Raw genomic sequence first — 6325 nt, 5'->3', positions numbered from 1 at the left:
TACATCTGATTAAGAATGAAACATTATCTGAACAACTTGCAAAAGTGTTTCTATGAAAGGTTTGTTTGGAAACCTTTGGCAACATTTTTAAAAAGCTAATCATAATATGTAACTTCAACATCATTTTTTCACTTAATTCCTTCTTTATTTATGAAAAGGAGACTGAAAAAGTCAACAGGATAAATACAGTTTTAAAATCCTGTTCTGTTTCTCTTTACATATCTTCTTTGAGAGTTCAGAAAATCCCATTATCATGGGAATATCTGCTATACATATGCCTAAAAGAAACTTTGCTAATTTTAACATCTATGTATTTTTTTCTTCAGCTTCTAGCTGAATTTTAAAAGTTAAAGCTTTATGTATGCTAATTAGGTATTAACATCCACACTTTAAAAACTGTTGTTGAGGTAAGTCAAATGTATATATATTCCTCCATCAAGTCAAACACATATTAAATACCCATATGTACCAAACACTTTGCTAATAAGAGAATGTGCCTTTCTTCCAGCACATGAAGTCTAGTAAGAGATAGACATTAATTCATTCTACAAGCATATACCTACGGAAGTCTGTATTAATTCATTCAACAAGCACACACTGCAGCCTGCCAGTGTTTTAAGGGCTGTAATTGTTCTAAGCACCATGAGTGTTTTGGGAGCACAGATGAGGGACTTAAGAGTAAAGTAGGTGAAGGGTGAGAATATCTAAAACATCATTTAAATAATAAAAGCCTTCTTGTTTTTAATAAAAATTAGCTGAATTTTATTCAGATATGAAATCTCCTTCCCCTCAAAATGAATTTCCCCAAAAAATCATTGTGTTAGCATTTTAAAAGGCATTCACTTGCACGTAATTATTTAAGTTATGGAAATACAAAGATCGTTTTGCCAACACCAAATCTAAAATTACTAAAACAACTCCATATTTACAAACTGGAGTTAAAAATAAAGGCATTACATACTCCATAATCAAGTTAGTAGACCCAAAATATTATCTATGATGATAAAAGCAGACGTGACTATGTCAAATGTTGCATTGTCCCTCTTTTAGGAAATAACATCAGCATTTTACCTTTAGGTCTGAGCAGACCATCCAGTTGTGTCATCAAGTTTGTCAGCGGAGCAGAAGAGACTTGGACACTTCCATCTGGGAAGGGAAGATCAACATTTCTATGTATGCTTTGTGTTTGTGTCTTATTTCATATCCTTGGCTTTTCAAACCTTCTAAAGTCAACTCTTTATATTTTAAAGTTTTTGTTTCTTTTTAGTGTTAAGGCCAATAGAATGTAAAAGGGTAACGATTTAGTTGGCCCCAAAGTCCTAAAAATATACCTATACATGGCTTCCTTTCCAGCAATTCAGAGGATGCAGAGATTGAACACCTTTTCCACTCCTAAAGAAATCCGTGATTAGGAGATTCCACACACGAATGATTTTGCTTCCAAAAAAGGGTACCATATAGCTCAAAGTGATTGATACTAAAAACAGATACTTTTAATGCAGAAGTCTGAAATACAGCATAACATTTTCTAAGGCAATGCCATGCATAAAAACTAAATTAGTTCAGTTTAGCGTGTTAAGTGATATAAATATCTTCTTGACTTACATGAGTTCTCTTAATTAAAAATTGTACCCAAAGCCTGCATCACCAGATAGAAAACTCCAAGCACCTTGGCGCAGAAGCCGGTCAGCCACTCCCTCTCAATACCCTCACCCTCAGCCTTCCGACCCCTTTAAAATCTTGGCGTTGCTGGACTTGTGTCAGAGAAGGTATGTACTATTCCTCTCCCACCTTTCCTCCCAACATTTTCTTTTAGTAGTTTCATAGTTTCAGGTCTTAGATTTAAGTCTTTAATCCATTTCGGTTTGATTTTTGTAGATGGCGAGAGGTAGGGGTCTAGTTTCATTCTTCTGCATATGGATACCCAGTTTTTCCAGCACCATTTATTGACGAGAGTGTCTCCTCTCCCACCTTTCTATTAGCACAGGGCACAAAAGACAAAGGTGGACGGGGCCGCACAGTAAAGGACCCCTAGAGCCCACCAAGCCCGCGGGGGATGCAGCCCACGCATCCCTCAGGTGCGGTCTTGCAAGGGCTGCGCAGCGGCTGGCTCGCCCCGCCCAAGCTGGACGGGGACAGGTCCCCGTGCAGGGTGTGCCCAGGGTCCTCGGTTCCACGGCACTGGAAGGCAGCTGCGCCCAGCGTTAACAGGGGTGTCCGGCCGAGGGGAAGGGAAGAATGTGATACTCCCCGACTTCCTTGGCTTTTTCCATTCATCCAAAGTTTCTCCAACTCCGACGAGCAATCTCGCGGAGACCTGAGTGCCTAAAGGAGGAAGGGGGACAGGGAACCGCGGGCCAGCCGTGGGTCGCCGGGCGAGGCCGGAGAGGCGGCGCTGGGGGAAGGGGCGGAGGCGCGCGGCCCGAGGGCGCGAGTGCGGAAGCGCCCAGCAGGCTGGGCCGGCGCTTCCCTCCCGCGGGGCCTCCCCCGGCCGAGCCCCGCGCGGCCTCCGCGGTGCGGGGGGAGTCCAACTCTGCAGCTCCCTGGCAGCCCCGCTGGGACGGGGGGAAGGCGCGGCGGGGCGGCTGTTAAGATAAAAAGGCCTCTGTCCTTTCGCTTTGGTTCCCGGGCCCGGCCTCCCGATCCAGCTGCACTGGCGCGCGGGGGCTCGGGCAGAGGCCCCGGTCGGAACCGCTCAGCGGTGCGGCTGACCCGCGGGCCCAGGGGAAGGTGCGGCCTACTCGCGGGGCGGCGGGAGTCGGGGGAACCCCGGGACCCGAGTCCCCGCAGCGCTGGCGCAGCCGGAAAACTCGCTGCAGCTGCTCTGGTCGGCCTGCTGCGCCTGGTCTGCTCCCCGGACTTCTAAAGAGAGCCCTGGGCTGGGAAAGTGGGGAAGGGGTTCAGGCTACTCTCTTTGCCGGGAGCGGGGTTTGGGAACCCCGCACCACCTCACAGCAGCCAGCTTCCCTAAGAGCCCGCGGCACAGGCCGGATCCTAGAAGCTGGGAGAAGAGCCAATAGCCTATTTAGAAAAAAAAAAAAAAAAAAAAAAAATTAAAAAAAAAAAAAAAACCTGCACCTCACCGCGCATGTGCGAGTCTCAATTTTTTTTTTAATTTTGACGTCATTTCGCTATATCAAGTCCCAAGCCTAAATGTCTTGTGCGTTGGTTACTCTGATGAATAATTGACTGTATACTTTGACTCTTGGAAATTACTGCAAAAGTACAGAGAGCAGGTTTTCAAGGTTTCTGAAACTACTGAAACAAAAACAGTGTCTCCTGTTTATCCACTCTGCATGTCCGTTTCCTCCACAGAGGTGATCAGAGCCGAGAGTGAGCTCCGCTAAAATTTAGACTAATTTCGAGGACACGGTGGCACTCCATCTCATTCTTTCAGAGGAGATGGTTTGCACTGGAATTTGCACCATTGCTTTTTGATATTTCAGAGGAAACATCTGACTGTTGCTAAAGCTTGATTAATTTACCTCCTACTCCAATGTAACCTAATATTTATTTTTTAGAGTGAAGAATAAAGGTTCTTATATGAACAACATAAAAGATTAACTACCTAGATGAAGAAAATACTAATACCCTTCCTATTAGTAATACAGACTTAGTCTTAAGGAAATGAATTATAAAGAAATGCTTTTTTATTCTAGGAGGGCTTTTTTTTTTTTTTTTGGTCCTGGCGAAATTATACACAATAGATTATCATTTATTTTATTTTTGAGTCAAGGGTAATGGTCTTAGAAGTTCACAAGTAAAGTTGGAAGTATACAAATAATTTCAGTCTGCTTATGGTCATCTTCCAAAGATAAGCAACCTAAACTCCTGGCTTAAAGAGTGGCTTGCAAGACTAAAAACACATAATGGGTAATGTGAAAATAGAGACTTTTTGGAGCCCAACTGAATAGAAAAACGTGGATCTTTAAAAAATATGATGCTCATGTGTAATTCTTTAAATGTACGGCAAAAGTTTAAGAGGGAAACCAAGAAATTGGTATCAATTATCTTTCTGGGAAAGAATATTCCCAGAACCAGTTGCAGACCATGATAATGTAACAGACTTGTGTTGCACTAAAATCTTTTAAGTTTAGAGGGGCTATATGAATTATGTATATTAAAGTTCATGCAAATGCATTTTCCTAAGTCTATTTTAAAGATTGCTTACAGAGTTCAAAGGTAAGCTTACTTTATTGTAATGAATTTTCTAAGAAGTGTTCTCCAAAGTGATAAGCACTTTAATAAGTGAATTATTTGAGCAGAATAATTATTTGGTGAATGTGAGAGGTAGTTCCAATAAATCTGGTAACCTCTTTCTCCTTTAAAAGTGATGGGACAGTTTGAAGAAAACCCAAGTGAAAATATTTTAAGAAAATTGTCATGAAGCATATTTAGAAAGAAACAGCTGGTAAACACATTTTCCCAAGCTTACTGTGACTGAGTTCTTCAGTTACACTAGAAAACAAACTGTAATGAATCATGTTCAAAGCAAAAACACTCTCCTGAGGTAATTACTGATAGCACTAATTTGTCTGATTCATAAACAGCTAAAAGCTTTCAAAACATCATTGTATCTTTCCAGTACAATTTATTCATAAATATTTTGGAAGTATATTTGCTGAACTTAGGAGTTTTGTTGAGAAGGTTGGAAAGGAGTCAAAAATTGAGTGGTAGGGTTCTATAGAAATGTAACCAATTCCAATAAAAAGTCCTCTGTACGGAAGTACATTATGGAAATGATGTGGTTGTCAGACCTAATTGCTTGGCTTTTGAGTCCTCATAGAAGAAATTCTACAGCCTTAGGGGTATAGCCTCAAAAGCAGCAGCGTTCCTAGTTTCAGTTTAAATAAAACAATGAAATCCATCATTATTCAAGTCAATAGCGATAATTCACATGAATATGAATGCACTTTGATCTTATCCTTCAATTCATTGAAAGACACAGTCGTAATGAAAAAGGGAGATAATCTCTTTAACTTGGTCCAAAGCAAGTTGTTGGAGCTTTTCTTTCTTGAAAGACCATAGAAAGGAACTTTTCACTAAAGCCTTGCTTTCCTATTTTTAAGATGGTGGTGGGGGTGGTTGGGCAAGCTACAGGTCGTTATGTTGCCTCTAGGAACCAAGTAGTGCTAATTTTCTTCTTTGTGGTAAACTGTCTTATTTAATGAACTTGACATCTTGTGAAGCTTAAAGGTGAATGTCTTATATACCCTAAGGGTCATTTTAGGAGGCTTTGTTAATTTGAATTTACTATCATTTATGATTAAGACATTAATTTTCAGTATGCTTTAAAGCTTATTTAAATTAAATAGTAGATATCAAGGTGCATTGTCTTACTGGATTTGCAATATCCAACACTAGATCCTTAAGCATTCCTGTTGAACTGCAAAGACAGTTAATGTCATGTCTGTGCTATAAGAAAATATGAAAGTCACTTTAAAATTTCACCTTACTTATGGCTATTTAACCAATTTTTTAGACACTTTTGATGAGAAATTAGAAAAGTTACAAGTTCTTGTGTTCAATTGATCTTTCTCCTTAGAATTCTGGAAACATCTTTCATATATTTTTTAATACAGTCTACCACATTTGAAATATCATTAAGTAAAACATGCATGAGTGAGGATATCTGATTGATGTTACTAGTTTGGAGAATGTTTAGGTTTTCACTGAGTTCATTAAAGATATCCAAGCTTTCTGCCACTTATTAGTAAGTTGTTTGAAAGTAATCATTGTCGAGACTTCTGGAATCCTCTGCAAACCCGACAAATATTGTTGGGTTATGTCAAAGGACTCTGGAGCATACAAAGGTAAGATAGGTACTTGTCCTCAAGGAGCTTTAAACTTAGAAACTTCAGCACATCTGTGATTTACATGAAACTTCGACTCATCAAGAACATTCAGCTAACTCAATAGCTATTTAAAGCCCTGATAACTATTAAGAGCAAAGATATTTGGCAATGCTATATTTCCCGAGTTATCCTAGTAGCTAAATAAAAGACTTAGCTGAATACTTTGTAGACATTTCTTCAATAAAACCTGTTTAAAACACTAACAAGTTCTATTGTTATAAAAAGTTAAAGCACTGTTCTAGCACCACAGAAAAAGGCAGAAAGATCCCTAAGGGTTAATGTTAATCATTTTCTTTATGTATCAGACCCCTCAGTCTACACTGCCAAGGGCTGATGTGATTCATCAAATAAAATGGAAAGAAAATTAGTCCCCCATCCGCTTGTAATAAGTATCTAGACATAAAAGTTGGGCCAATGAAATGGTTACATTCTGGATTTTACGTAAAATATTCATTGTAGACAAAGAAGAG

Source organism: Propithecus coquereli, unplaced genomic scaffold, assembly GCF_000956105.1.
Source record: "Propithecus coquereli isolate 6110/MARCELLA unplaced genomic scaffold, Pcoq_1.0 Scaffold103, whole genome shotgun sequence".
In the NCBI taxonomy this organism is placed as follows: Eukaryota; Metazoa; Chordata; class Mammalia; order Primates; family Indriidae; genus Propithecus; species Propithecus coquereli.
Note: the sequence above shows the minus strand (reverse complement) of the source record.